At 40.1% G+C, this 15,678-nt stretch overlaps 1 protein-coding gene across 1 annotated transcript in view; it reads right to left on the bottom strand.

Moving 5' to 3' along the window:
- Window positions 1–14,177: 14,177 nt before the first annotated feature.
- The window catches only part of ccdc85al (coiled-coil domain containing 85A, like), a 36,322-nt gene continuing 34,821 nt past the window's right edge, over window positions 14,178–15,678 (bottom strand). Inside the window, exon 5 of the mRNA XM_085162702.1 lies at window positions 14,178–15,656. The gene's annotated coding sequence lies outside the window, so the exon portion shown is untranslated. The remainder of the gene's footprint in view (window positions 15,657–15,678) is intronic.

Raw genomic sequence — 15,678 nt, 5'->3', positions numbered from 1 at the left:
GTGCTTGCAAGTAATGCAAAGAAAAGACTTATTCTGAATAGAGTCCATGTGTGGGGGTTACTCAGACCATGGCTCAGACTAGTGAGGTCGGTTGGCAAGGGTGGGGTGTGTGGGGATAATGTTTATTGACAGTCCAAATGGCCCAGAGGAAGAAGCTGTTTTTGAGTCTAGAGGTGTGGGACCTGATTGACCTGAGGCGCTGACCAGAGGCCCTGCTTTTCCTGAGACAGGACGATCTGGCGATGGCCTCCAGGGGTGGCAGAGGACAGCGAATGATTTTTTGGACAGGGTTAAACCCTCTGTTCAGCCTACTCAGTTGTAGCCCCTGCGTACAAAACACCCAGGCAGGAGGCAAGCACGTTCTCCAGCTTCTAGTACACTGCACTTCCTCCGGACATGGAAGGAGTGCAGCCGCTCTTCCGCCTGTGGGTCCAGGGACGATGTCGGTGCCCAGAAACCCGAAGGTGAAGACAGAGTCCACGCACGTTTCAGTTATAATGAGAGGGAAGTGAACCTGTCTGTGACTCCTGAAGTCCATTAGGAGTTCCTTTGTTTTAAGGATGTTCAGTTTCAGTTTATTTTCTGAGTACCAGCAGGCTAAGTTCTCTACCTCCAAACTGTATTCTGTCTCATCTCCATCAGAAATTAGCCCAATCACGGTGGTGTCATCGACATACATGTTGGTTGAGTGGGTTGGTTGGTTTGCAGTCGTACAGGGCTTGTTTCTTGAGAGGGTGTAGGCAGGGATGAGGAGCAGAGAGAGGTGGACAGATTGTCCTAGGTGGGACAGGGGTTTTACTCTGTTGGCCTGCTTGATGTTACTGTACAAATAGTCCAGTGTCCTGTCCCCACTGGTAGGACACTTAACATGCTGGTGGAATTTGGGGAATGCAGATTTAAAACATAACTTATTAAAGTCCCCAGCAACAATATGGACACCCTCTGGGTGCTCTCTGCAGGTGTGGGAGTGCTCATATGTGCAGAGTGCATTTTCTTGTGCTGGAACAAATAAGAGTAAAATAAGAACATGAAATAAAGCACTCAAAATTAAAATTATACTGTATGTAAAGTAGTTTGGTTTAAAAATACCCTTTAAGTGCTTTTTTAATTTATGCACAATTTCATTTAGGAGCACATGAAAAAAAAAGAAAAAAAATTCATCCATTAGCTTCTTGTTTTTTTCACTTTGTTAGCTATATACTATTTGGCATGAATTTGCTATTAGTGATCAGTTCCCAGGCATTTTGTTGTAAAATGTGCTGGAATATCGAGTACTGAGAGTGCATTTTAAGGCAAGTGCATCAAACATCAACATTTAATGATACATAAAAGATGGGGGGGTTGCATTCGCCATAACATCTTAATGTCATTTGCTAATTAGCAGTAAACACACTACTGTTTCTTCAGCCAAAGTGTAATTAGTGCTACATGAGAGGTGAGGAAGTTTCATCCTCTGGGAACCAATCATATCTCTTATAATAGCTCATACATTTAGATGTAGCCAATCTTATCCTAAAAGTATTTGGATATTTCAGTCTGGACCAAAGTGGTGATCTCGTAACCAAAAAAACCAATGTTTCTGATGCATTTGGGTGTAATTACTTATTTGAATTTAAAAACTCTTGACGATCTTATAGGTAAAATAAAATCTCCTGTTTTTAATTTACCTACAGATGACGTTCGTCTGAAAAAAACGTGTGGTTATGAGAGAGAGAATCTCTGTGTCAGTAGCCATGTGTCTTTCATCGCTGCTAGTGATCTCTTGATCCCAAAGGCACAGTGGTGATTCGCAGTAGCTGTCCCTGCAGGTGCCTGTCTGAATATTCGTATTAAAAGGCTCTCTGTTGTGCATTCCCCAGGTCCCTCTGCAGGGAGAAGGCTTAGCAGGTGCACAGCCAGACTCTTATTCTTAGAGCTGGGTATGGAGTTCCAGGCAGGTAGGGGTTAGAAAGTCAGGAACCAAATAGTTGTTTCTTGCTAAAGTTTAGTGAACAGATTGTTCAGTTCTCTGAGCAAATCTGGGGAGATAAACCAGCCTGCCAGACAATTAGGGTTTGAATAGTAAGCAAGCCATCTATTTAAACATGCAAAGCCAAATATAAGGGAAGGGATAGGAACTCCAGAGAGGCATGTGTGCAAGGAGACTGAGCTCTGTCTGTGTGCCAGTGACCTGTCAAGCAGTCTGTCCACTGTTTTGTATGAGTTGCGGAGGGCGGGGGAACACTGAGGTGACAGCTGCATTACAGCACACAAGGGAAATCACTGTCAGAATGCTGGAGATGTGTGTCAGCCTTGACCCCAGAGATGACCAGTCAGATTAAGAAGGCAGCATCATGTTTCACTCTGTGCGTGTAGACATGTGGGTGGTAGCACTCTTTATGTGTTGTGTACGTTTGGTGCAGAGAATCTGATCATCAATATGCCATCATGTATTTACAGACTGAAGCTTTGGTTCTAAGTTATCTTTTAGTCTAATGGTGATCACTTGACTTAATGAATTAAAGCCAGAATATGGAACAGCTTTTTTTTCCACGTACAAGCAGGCAGTAGGCTCAGCAGTGTCTTCACTTTCACCTTTCACCTTTCACCTTGCTTTTACAATTATGTTTTGTGTTAGGACAGCGCAGCAGCTCAGTATGAGAGGTCACAGCAGTATGTAAACAAAAGTTTTCACCTTGTCTGTTGCGCTTCCTCCTAAGTAAGAGCATAGAAGCCTATATTTTTTCTATGATGATTATTATAATTTTATTACATGTCTACATGCCATCTGTGTAAAATAAGCATTCCAAAATAAAGCATATTATCATATCCAGACTACAGTGGGGCAAAAAAGTATTTAGTCAGCCACCGATTGTGCAAGTTCCCCCACTTAAAATGATGACAGAGGTCAGTAATTTGCACCAGAGGTACACTTCAACTGTGAGAGACAGAATGTGAAAAAAAAATCCATGAATTCACATGGTAGGATTTGTAAAGAATTTATTCATTAATCAGGGTGGAAAATAAGTATTTGGTCAATAACAAAAGTACAACTCAATACTTTGTAACATAACCTTTGTTGGCAATAACAGAGGTCAAACGTTTACTATAGGTCTTTACCAGGTTTGCACACACAGTAGCTGGTATTTTGGCCCATTCCTCCATGCAGATCTTCTCAAGAGCAGTGATGTTTTGGGGCTGTCGCCGAGCAACACGGACTTTCAACTCCCGCCACAGATTTTCTATGGGGTTGAGGTCTGGAGACTGGCTAGGCCACTCCAGGACTTTCAAATGCTTCTTACGGAGCCACTCCTTTGTTGCCCGGGCGGTGTGTTTTAGATCATTGTCATGTTGGAAGACCCAGCCTCATTTCATCTTCAAAGTTCTCACTGATGGAAGGAGGTTTTGGCTCAAAATCTCACGATACTTGGCCCCATTCATTCTGTCCTTAACACGGATCAGTCGTCCTGTCCCCTTGGCAGAAAAACAGCCCCATAGCATGATGTTTCCACCCCCATGCTTCACAGTAGGTATGGTGTTCTTGGGATGCAACTCAGTATTCTTCTTCCTCCAAACACGACGAGTTGAGTTTATACCAAAAAGTTCTACTTTGGTTTCATCTGACCACATGACATTCTCCCAATCCTCTGCTGTATCATCCATGTGCTCTCTGGCAAACTTCAGACGGGCCTGGACATGCACTGGCTTCAGCAGCGGAACACGTCTGGCACTGCGGGATTTGATTCCCTGCCGTTGTAGTGTGTTACTGATGGTGACCTTTGTTACTTTGGTCCCAGCTCTCTGCAGGTCATTCACCAGGTCCCCCTGTGTGGTTCTGGGATCTTTGCTCACCGTTCTCATGATCATTTTGACCCCACGGGATGAGATCTTGCGTGGAGCCCCAGATCGAGGGAGATTATCAGTGGTCTTGTATGTCTTCCATTTTCTGATGATTGCTCCCACAGTTGATTTTTTCACACCAAGCTGCTTGCCTATTGTAGATTCACTCTTCCCAGTCTGGTGCAGGTCTACAATTCTTTTCCTGGTGTCCTTCGAAAGCTCTTTGGTCTTGGCCATGGCGGAGTTTGGAGTATGACTGGTTGAGGCTGTGGACAGGTGTCTTTTATACAGATGATGAGGTCAAACAGGTGCCATTCATACAGGTAACGAGTGGGGGACAGAAAGCTTCTTACAGAAGACGTTACAGGTCTGTGAGAGCCAGGGATTTTCCTTGTTTGAGGTGACCAAATACTTATTTTCCACCCTGATTTACGAATAAATTCTTTACAAATCCTACCATGTGAATTCATGGATTTTTTTTTCACATTCTGTCTCTCACAGTTGAAGTGTACCTCTGGTGCAAATTACTGACCTCTGTCACCATTTTAAGTGGGGGAACTTGCACAATCGGTGGCTGACTAAATACTTTTTTGCCCCACTGTAAGTCATATCATGCAATTTTACCTTTTACATAGACTGAAGTTTTATTTAAACAATATTATAGTTACCAAGGACCAGCTTAAGGGATTATATTACTTATAGAACCCCTTCTATGGAAAGGACCATAATACTACTAAAGTGTATATACTTTGGCCATGTAAAGTGATTTGGGTTTTTTATATTCTGACACAACTGACAGATCATTTTTGTTTCATATTTTGTTTTCATACTTTTTGTTCTATGTTACAAGACTGAAAAAGAAAAATAATCTAGGGACTGTAGAGTGGAAAGAAAGCTGGCATACCCTCCAGCCTGCTCCTGCTACTTAAGGATAAAGCCACAAGGCTACTGTAGCTGCTACTGGCAAAACCACTAAAACAAACTGTGAGTAGTAGTAGAAAGTTTAATTGTGTGTTTGTAGGTTTTGAGAAGGAGGATGACCATGTGGAGTAAAATATTTTCATAAACTTTTTAAACAGTTTATTGTCCAAAAGAAATAAAGCTAAATTAGTGGACTATTCCTGCCTTCTGCTTGCATTACAGTTAAATATTTGTAGGTCCAAAAAATATCAGTCTTACAGTCCTCTAGTGACTGCATTGTGCCTTCTTATTGTACTTTCATTCGATGCTTGGATACTTTCAAAGCAAAAAAAAAAACAAAAAACCAAAAAACCATCTGGCCTTTCTGTTTACTTTTTTGACAAAATAACCTGAAGTTTTAATATTTATATTTCTTGTCTGAGGTTCTTGGCAAGGTTCAGTGTGAAAATTTGCACATGAAATAGCCAGTAATTGGAAGATACAGAATGGCATAATAGAGTCTCTGCTCTATAATACCCAAAGCTTGTCTGCTAGTGGACCTAATGCCTTTCCAGATGTCATATGGCAAGCTGTGAATGTTGCAGAAAACACACCCACACTTGCACCAGTGCTTTTAGTGAAATGGCACACATAAAGTAAAGAAAAAAAGATGATGACAGGTCAGCCTTCAGAGCAGGGCATTCAGAACAAATGGTATGATGTAAAGTATGGAACTCAGGGAGCCTGAGTTAGTGTCTCACCGTGCTGTCAGAGCATCGCATCTGAATCTCCAAAGGGGAGGTTTCAAATGGCCTTTGCAGTAATTACTATGCAGCCTTACAGTGTTATTGGATACCCACTGCTGTCACGGGCCTCTCTGAATGTTTATGCATGTGCCCATGCAGATAGAGGTGTGTTGTGTTTGTATTGATGTATGCAGCATTTTATGTACACAAATATACATCTATCTTTGGAATGCTCTTCTGCAGTGTGTGGCTACTGTGTGTCTTTTGTGAGCCCGTCTCTGTAAGAAACTTGAGGGCAACAAACATCGTCAGCTTTTTTCATGTGCTTAGTGGAAAATATGTTTGACTTTATGGACTTCGTTTTCCCCTCCAACTGAAAGGGGCAGTACGTCACAGAAGTATGTCAACTCTGGCAAACAGCGTTGGCCCTGATGGTGAAACAGACAATAACCAAGCCTCTTATGGATCCTCTAGAGGGAAATACCCATAAAAGGTTAACGAAAGTCACCTCTTAGACGGCTCTCACAGTCTATTAATCATGTTAAGATGATTACATAACGGGAATTATCTATCGAAGTGGGCTCAGTTGGGTCACAAGAGTAATTTGGGGTTCTTTTAGTACAGGATCTCAGTTGGAAATGCTTTTCATGGACACAGCAGAGACCAGCTTATCCCTTCAAACAAAGGCTGCACTGAACATCACAGAAACCTAAAGTTTAAAGATGGTAAGCCCACAAGATCTGTCAGATCAATATCTATAATTACTTTACAGATTAAATCCATCCTAATCAATCGTTTTATAAAAAAGAAAAAAGTATTTATGGCTACAAAGTAACAAATCTGCAGTTTGGGATTTTGTTGATTTCTAACCATGCAATGTGCCACACAGAAAGCAGAAATGCCTTTTTTGCCCAGCGGATATGCAGTTTCATCAGAAATCTTTCTTGGTCTTCCAGAATGTTTATTACCATTCACAGTTCCCCTTAACTGCCATTTGTTAATGACATTTCACGCGTTAAATTATGGCATAGACATGTTTTAATATCTCTTAATAGCCCCCAACTGCTTTATAGGCATCAATTACATCAAATTACAGAGCCTCACTCAGTTGCTTAGGATAAGTGAAGGTTTGAAAAGTCAAAAAATTTACAGTGCTCTTCAGCCATCATCGCATGCCATTTACTGACATGCCGACAAGTCCCAACAAGTCAGTGAAGGGAAAACGAGTTGGTGTGAAGCTTTAGTAATTAACATAATCAATGTTTTTGAGAGGCTAAAAAAACGTGCCATTTGCCCAGGCACTCCTAAATGTTTTGTGTATGTGTATTGGTGTATTAGGGAACCATGCTCTGCCCTCATCAGTAGGTGAAAATACCTTGTCTCTGCATGGTGAGACTCAGCAGGCTTTTCCTGCTGTTTCTCTGAAGTCCTCACCACTCTCCCACAGAGTGATTGCTGTCGCATCCTCCTTTTCTCATCTCGCTCCTTCTCTTTGTCCTCCCCTTCTGCCTTCCCCTGTGCCTCCTCCACACCATTCCGCATCTATATGGTTTCTTATAGTGACAGTTTGGCTTGGCATTCCCAGGTTGCTTGAAGGCTGCAAGCAGAATATTGTGTTTCTTTTTCAAACAGGTGGGCTAATAAAGAGCGACACTACCTGTATGTGCAGACATTGTTCAGTTCGGTCAAAAAGAACCATAAGCAAGTTTTATGATGGTTTTACTTCAACTTTTATATTAGATATCATTTTCATATCACAAAAATTATATAACTTTTTTTTTACATTATACTGAAGTATAGACTATATGAAAAAAAATCACTAAAAAAATCCATTACTACTGTTTTCAAAAGAAACAAAATGAATCACAACATAGCAATACAATTTGATAATGCATTGAGGAAACATTAAAAAACAAATTACATTGAGTATGTTAAAACAAATATACATGCAATAATTATCCACTGTGACTAATCTTGTTTTCATTCTTCACTGCTAATTTCAGGCACATAGCTGCCCCCTCTCTGCTGTTCTCCTCCCTTGGGTTGTTTGCCTGATTGATATAAAATGCATTGCTTTTTAATCTTTAATTCTCATTAAACCAAAGTGTTCAAGGCCCGTATAATGGCCAGCAAATTCAAAATTGCCATCAATTATCTTTCTAGACCTCTCATTAGAGATTCTGCCCACACTTTTAGGTTGCAGTTGTTACTGCTGCTGCTGCTGTCCCCAACAGGACACTGGCAGGTCCGCCTTTCCTTCCCTCCCTAATAAGGAGAAAACTGCAAAGTCACAGAGAAGAGGAGAGGGAGCACAACACAGATCCTTGCTGTTTCTGTCATCTATCTATCTATCTATCTATCTATCTATCTATCTATCTATCTATCTATCTAAAAACGACACACTCTTTAAAAACTATAAAATAATAAACACATAAATAGAAATGTATTTAGTTAATCAACCACACTTTAAAAATAACAATATTCTGACTGCTCAGTTAGCATCTGCCTACCAAATAATTTAACTGTAAAACTGTGACTCTGAGTGACAGCTCTGCGGAGCATCTGATCGATCTTGCCTGATTCATAAATGATAGTTCTGAATAATTAATGAAGTTTTGCCACTTGCAAATCTCTAACGTGAAGTTATAATTCTAATTATGTTGGCTGACGTTATTAAAAATTAAGCTCATGATGAGTAGCTCCGCCTTTGGAAGAGTTATACTCGCTTCACATGTTTGCAGATTATCTTCACAGCTGCTTTGCAGTCTTTCAGGAGCAGGACAGAAGTAAAGGCTATTTATCTTCTTTGGATAATAACTTTAAGATAAAACCACAGAAAAAATGTTTCTCTATGCTATAGAGCATAATTTATACATAATGGTGTGAAAAAGAAAGTTTTGGCTCACGCGTCACTGATATTTGCTTGCATTTGTTAATGCGCAGCTCTTTTAGGATCCCACCAAAGCATTTCAAGCAAGTTGAGGTCTTGACTTTGACTGGGTCTTTGCAACACCTTGATTGTTTTCTTTCTCAGCCATTTTGCATGATTTGATCTGGTCTGATCTGACTCTAGAATACTTCGGTATATATAGGAGTTCATGGTTGACTCACTGACTGCAAGCTGCCCAGATCCCGTCCTTGCAAAATAAGCCAAAATCATCATCCTCCACCACTGTGGAGGGATGATGTGATATCAGATGTTTGTGCTGACATGCTGTGTTTGATTTTCACCACAAACGGTCTTGTTTTCTGGTCTTGTCTGTCCAAAAGATATTGTTGCAGAACTGCTGTAAGTTTTACAGATACAATTTTGCTAACCTAAGATGTGCTGCCATGTTCTTTTTAGAGAAAAGACACTTTCTCTTGGTGACACATCCAAACAAACCATGCTTGTTCTGTCTTTTTCATATTATACCGTCAAGAACTTTAACATGTAACATGCTAACTGGGGGCTGCACAGTCTGAGATCTAGCTGTTTGCAATTTCTGCTCCAAAGCTGCTTCAACAAGCTAACTGCTGAGAAAACTGGTTAAAACAAAAAGACAGCTACTGTTTGTTTCAGAGAAATAACCAAAAATTCGAAAAGAATAAAATAAAATGTTATATTTTAGTTCTATGTTTAGCTGTCACATTATAATAAAGCTACTTTATCAGTTGATTCATTCAGTTCATTACACTTATACGATTGATAGGATGCATATCAGCATCAGAAAAGCTGTAGTGGTATTTTAATCTGAATTTCAATCATGGATTGTTTCCAAAAAGGAGAAAAGAATTATAAATGATAGTGAGATTTGATTAAAAAATGTATATATTTCAACCAATTTCTGTTGTAGTCGGTTTTATTTTATCTTTTTTGCTCTTGGCGCTGGATGATGTCAGCTGATGAGAGAGGATATTCCGAATATGATCATCTTAGGCACATGGCTCTGGTTTTGATTACAGCAGTCCAACCCACCTGCTATCAAAAACTAGGAACAGAAAGTGAAACAGCTTATTTCAGGCAGAAACTTCACTGGCCTACTGTAAAATAAATGAGGATTATTTGATGCTTTGAATAATGCAAAGCTACTGTAGAGTCCAAGAATGAAAATATGGAGACTTATTTGAAAAGACAGCAAACAACTGAAGTCTAAAACAATTTGGTTCTGTAAAATTTGCCTTTGGATAAAATGATTGTCATTGCACTCATCAAACTAAACCACACATATCATTTCACTTATTTACAGACAATATAACACAAGTCCTGACAAATTAAATAAGCACACTGACCCTATTTCACTTGCTTCAAGAGAATCTTAAAAACACTGTAGCAGAGAATTTCCCTCAAAGGCCAGACTTTGGATAGGTCAGTGCACAGCCAACTCGCGATCCATTGACTCACAGTCATTTCGAATAGCACTGACTTACCAGATTAATTAGATACATCAGCTGAAGGCGATTTCATCTGCTGACAGTCGTGACTTTCGGACGGGTTTTCGACCTCATGAAAAGCAATCCGCCAAGATGGGTGGAGAGTGTTTGGCTTGATGTTGCTCTAGGGGCTAGACGTCTTCTCGGAATACAGATCAGAGTCACAACTTTGCTGCGTGTACAGTGAAGAAAACAGAAGTTTATATTTGCTGTCTTACACACAGACACACACACATACACGGCATTTGCCAAGTCCAATCAACAGGACCCCTGGGGAGCAAGAAGGGAAGAACCAGATTCAATCAGGCTATTGATTTGGGGGTGTATTTGAAAATGGAAGGGAACTGTGTGTGCATCTTCACACTCCACACCATGTCAAGTCCCACTTTTGTCAAAAACAACCGCAATTTCTATTTAAAGAAGTTTCAGAAGCTCACGAGGCTGCAGCTGGAGAGCTCTCCTGCCTTTTGTGCTGCAGCCGCACAGTGATTGTTGTACCCTTGAGCAAAGTCCTCCAGGTTACTGCATGAGTTAAACTCAGGCTGACATGCTTAAACCCAACCCTTGCTGAACATGAGTATCACTGCAAAACACTACAGCAAACGCCTCGTTTACAAAATCCACCCTCGTGCCATAAACACTGAGGGGTACATATGGGCAAATAAAAACAGACAGCTGATTTTTCAGGATTGGTATTGTGATATGCTGCGTGTTCTTTTAGGACAGCCTGTCTGTTGCGATTTGCTTTTCTTGCTTGGGCTAGCATGAGCCTCCCAAGTTAAGACCGTTTTCTGATTTACCTCACTTCTGTTTTTGCCCACAAGTCGATACAAACCTGACCTGTGCACATTATGCAAATCTGATGATAATTGTAACTGACTTTATACGATTAAACATCATTGTGACTCTTGTCTGACAAGACGTCTGTACTGATGCATAAAAATGAGCAATAAATTTCCTTATGACTGCACAACAACACCATGTCAGACTACCGAACTGGCAGAAAAGAGTGTCATGATAAATGTTATCCCCGCAGCATGGCATACCAGTTTATGTATGAAGGAAGGGCAGCAAATGATCTCTTTTTACTAGTGTGCAGGTGGTGTGATAAATCTCCACACCCGGTGGCCATTTTAAGAGCAGCTTGGCCTGATTTTACAGACCTTCCAGACTTGGCTCTCTGAGGAGATAAAGATTGGCACACTCCTGTAGGAGATGTACTCGGTATATTCTTAGGCTTAAACTACACAGTATATTCAAACGCAATCGTTATATTGGCTCTAAAGTCTTTCTTGTTAGCAATCACGTGCATTATGTAGTCTTTGCCCTAGATCGTCCATGGATAGATAGCTAGTTAGAGTTCTTAGAGGAATTTTAAGCCATTTATTTCAAGCTGAAGGTATATTATGCTTTTCATGAATTCATAGCCTTATAAGCATTACGCTGCACATCTCCTGTTTTCTTGTTTACCTCTGTACACCTCTCTGCATACTATGGGAAATCATTGTTGCTCACTGACAGGTTACTAAACAGTCTCTTCCTAGTATTGGCGCTGAGATTCAGCGGTCCTCTATCTACCACACCTGAGTTTCTACCCAGCTGAGTCGCTCCATCACGAGGCTGACATATTCCCCTCCTACTCCCGCTGATATCACCCATTGGGCCGGCAGAGTTTTAATCGATGTGGAGCCAAACGGGTCCTGGAAAAGGCCATTTAGCCTGGGTTCTTGACACTGCTGCTGAGACAAAATGATAAAGCTTCTTGTGGGAGATAGAAAGAAGCTGGTGGGCCAGGAGAGTGGATAGTAGAGAAAAGCATAAGAGACCAGATGTAATGGATGATCTAGGGCAAGGACTACATAGTGCATGTATGCTGTAAAGTGTGTGCTTGTCTCCCACCTGTGTCCCATTAAAGCCTGCCTGGTTTTTCAACTTTTCAAAGGCACAGATGAGTCTCCTTCGGATGAGGATGAGTCATTCTTCCAGAAAAAAATAATAATATACAGGTAAAAAAAAAATCAAAATCCTCCTTGCTGAAAATTATTTTCTCATGATACGGCTGATATTCAAGGTTGTTGTAATCATAAATATCCTTGACCATAAGGACTTGCTTCCTATGTTCAAAAGATACGTTAATAGTTGCTTCATGGTCTTGCCACAACTTTGAAAAAGCTTCTTTATATTTTCATACTGCATGACTGCGTGACTGAGTCATTTTTTTTTCTCTGTGGTTGGTGTCAATCAAATGATCCCCACAGGAATTGAAATCTATGCTTCAAAATAAACCCTTAAAATAATCTCCAGGCATTTTTTATTTTAAAGCGCATGGCTCGCTTTGGGCATTGTTATCGTCTGAATAGCTCTGTGTTTTGTGGCATCACTTTTACCATGCATCAGTGTGTTAGTATGCTAACATCTGACAAGAGAAGGCCAGTGACAAAGTTAAAAGCAGGTCTGTTGATTTACAGGTTGATCTATGTTTCCACCCTATAGTGTAGTATAGCCTATAGTCACGAGCTGTGGGTAGTGACAGAATGACACAGTGGATACAGGCGGTATGCTTCCTCCAAAGGGTGTCTGGGCTTTCCCTTACAGATAGGCTGAGGAGCTCATTCATTCTGGAGTGTCTCATCCAGTCGAAGACCTCAGTGCAGACCCATGACACACTGTGAGAGTGTCTAGTCTGGATTGGGAACGTGGTGGCCTTGGTGACCCAACAGGAGCAGGAGCAGGAGAGTGAGAGGTCTTAGACTGCTGCCCCCTAAACCGGGATCTGGGACAGAAGATAGATGGACTGATTTCTAGTTTTTAGTGCAATGCGCTATTATTGGGTCAGCAGCTAAAGTGAAAGCTTTGCACTGTGACGTTTTCAGGTGTACATTTATCACGTATCAGAAGCTGAAAGGTCAAGTGAGCGGTGACAGAGCCAGAGACAAAGCACAGAAAAGCCTTACTCAGAGAAAGCTAACACACTCTGTTGGGGGAGTTTTGAGTGTGAGGAAGGAGCATCTGCTCCTGCCCACTGGGCCTCCCAGCTAGTGCAAGCAAACACTGACACTCGCTCACACATACACACACACGCACTCTGAAACCAAACTGCTGCTGAATCTAATGAGGCTGAGGCCTGCTGGGCAGCAGAACGGCTGCTGCAGCTTGTCTCTTGCTCTCTGATTTTCATCCCAAAGCTCCTCACGCGTCATCCACTGTTTCACACTATCCACACTGTTTTATTCTTGACAGCTTTCTACCAATGACTCTGCAGAGTATCCTCACATTGAAAGGCTAGAATTACAGAAATACTCAACAAACTGTAATGCATTACACATTATGCACAGAAGTTACCAAATGTACCACAAAAATGAAAAATGTAGCATTTAAGAATACAAATTAAGGCAGTTTTGACTTTGATGGCAGCAACATATTTCAAAACTTGAGACAGAGCCATGTTTACTACAGTTTAACGTCTCGTCTTTTAACAACAGTCTGGAAACCAGTTAATGGTCTTTTGGGAGAGGAGCAATCTTGTCTGATATAGAATTATTGCTGCTCAAATGTCCTGGGTCTTCATCGCTGTACTTTTTGCTTCATAATGTGCAAATTGTTTTCAGTTGATAAAAGACGGGCCATTTCAGCACCTGCAGGGTGTTCTCTGAAGATTTGGTTGCCCAATTCCAACTTTATTGAAATATGTTGCTGCAATTTAATTCAAAATCAGCTAATATTTTTCATGAAATAGCAAAATTTCACAATTTAAATGTTTGATATATTTTCTGTTGTGAATAAAATTAGGGTATATGAGCTTTACACATCATTGCACTCTGTTTCTGTTTACTTTTTTTCCAATGTTTTTGGAATTGGGGTTGTAAATTTCTAAAGTAAATATTATATAATCTCTATTGTATTGTATTATATTGTAGATATATGGCTAAACTAGTAGCCATATATTCCCATGATTAATAATCAGCGGTGCAATAGACTCCATACTTGAAATGTGCAATTCACTTGTATTTTTATTTTTATTTTTATTCCTATTTATTCTATTTATCCCCTTTGTATATCTTTATCTATATATGTCTTTGTATTTATATATGTGTGTATATATATATATATAATATTCTGTAACTCTGTAACTTCTGTCGGTGCTGTGCTTTTTTGGAAACCAAATTTCCCAGAGGAACCCACCCGAGGGATTAATAAAGTTTATCTTATCTTATCTTATCTTATGTAATAATTCTGCTCCAACATATTTGGCAGATGCAACTTTCTGGATCATAAACCCTTCTTTTTCTTTTTCCACCCTCTTTTATATTGTTCTGGAGTACTACCTGTGATTGTTATCTTGGGCTAAACCCTCTGTTCTTTATTTTTAAGAAATGCATTGGTTTTGGATGGTGCATAGCTACCTTCTGTCTGCCTCTGTAAAATGCATTAAAATGTGAGAGGAGTGGAAATCTCTCTGTGTTGCAACCTACCTGGAAGGTTTTTCACCTTTATGCATAAATCATTTGTTTCTAATTCTTAAGATGAATTAGAAACAATGTATCTTTTTAACGAAACAGCCTCACACCCCATTTAATCTTTTTGCTGTCTTTTGTGCAATATTGTCTCCTTGAGCCCTTTTTAAAATCTGATTTATTTAAATTTGTAGGAGCTTTACTTTTGTTAGTACCATGCTGTGTCGAGGCACAGAATGTAATCAAAACAGAGGGTCAGAGGGCCCGGTGGCGCCAGTGTCCGGCAGCTTCGCCTCTGTCAGTGCGCCCCAGGGCAGCTGTGGCTACAATGTTGCTTGCCGTCACCAGTGTGTGAATGTGTGCGTGAATGGGTGGATGACTGAATGTAGTGTAAAGCGCTTTGGGGTCCTTAGGGACTAAGTAAAGCGCTATACAAGTACAGGCCATTTACCATTTTGGTTGCTCAAATACTACAAATCAATAAAGCCACCATAATTTCAAAATGTTATTTATTTATTTTTTTATTTTTTTATTTTTTTAATTATTTATTTTTTTATTTTTGTAACAAGTATATTTTAAGGTAATGAGGAAATGTTTCCAACATGTGTAAGATGAAAGCATGGATATGAGCACATATTACTACATAATACTATTGTGCCAAAGTGAGACTCATCTTTTCTGGGCTCTTTGTCTTGCTATTTTATATTTTAGCAACCCAGATAGTTTCAAAATATTCAAAAAAGAATATTTACTTTTACTTAGTAAGAAGCGACAATGCTTGAACTAAGTGAACCAAAACAAAAGTATTAGATAGTTATAAAACAAAATTTCCTTTATCAATGATGTGTTGCAATGCACACCCACAAGTCTCCTTAACCATGATTCACTGACTCTGTCTCATTGCTCTCCATTACCAGGAAGGATAAGCCCAAACAAATCTGCTTAAAGCCTTTGATGGGCTGATGGTCTCATAGAACGATACCTATTCCTTCTTATTTCGAATGACACTAATGGCATATTGACATGCAGGCAGATTAACAGATTATTGTATTTGTGTTTGCATGTGTGCATGCTGGGTGGTGAGTGTGCATCATCAGTCTATTTTAATCCAACTTTTTTACCCTCCTTTAGGATTTTAGGTCATTCGGTGATTCTCTTCTTGCCCTTTTGCCGTTGGTGATAAATAGGGCTGGGTATCGTCACTGATTTCTAGAATCGATTTTAATCGAAAAATCGATAATCAAAACCCAACCCTGGCGATAAACTAGCATTCATAGACATGAAGTCAGTAAGTGATGTATATCTTGTTAAAACTTTATTAACCCTCTGGTTCCTATCTGGCCATT

This window comes from Neolamprologus multifasciatus, chromosome 6 (genome assembly GCF_963576455.1).
Source record: "Neolamprologus multifasciatus chromosome 6, fNeoMul1.2, whole genome shotgun sequence".
Classification (NCBI taxonomy): Eukaryota; Metazoa; Chordata; class Actinopteri; order Cichliformes; family Cichlidae; genus Neolamprologus; species Neolamprologus multifasciatus.
Note: the sequence above shows the minus strand (reverse complement) of the source record. Positions and strands in the feature narration are given on the sequence as shown.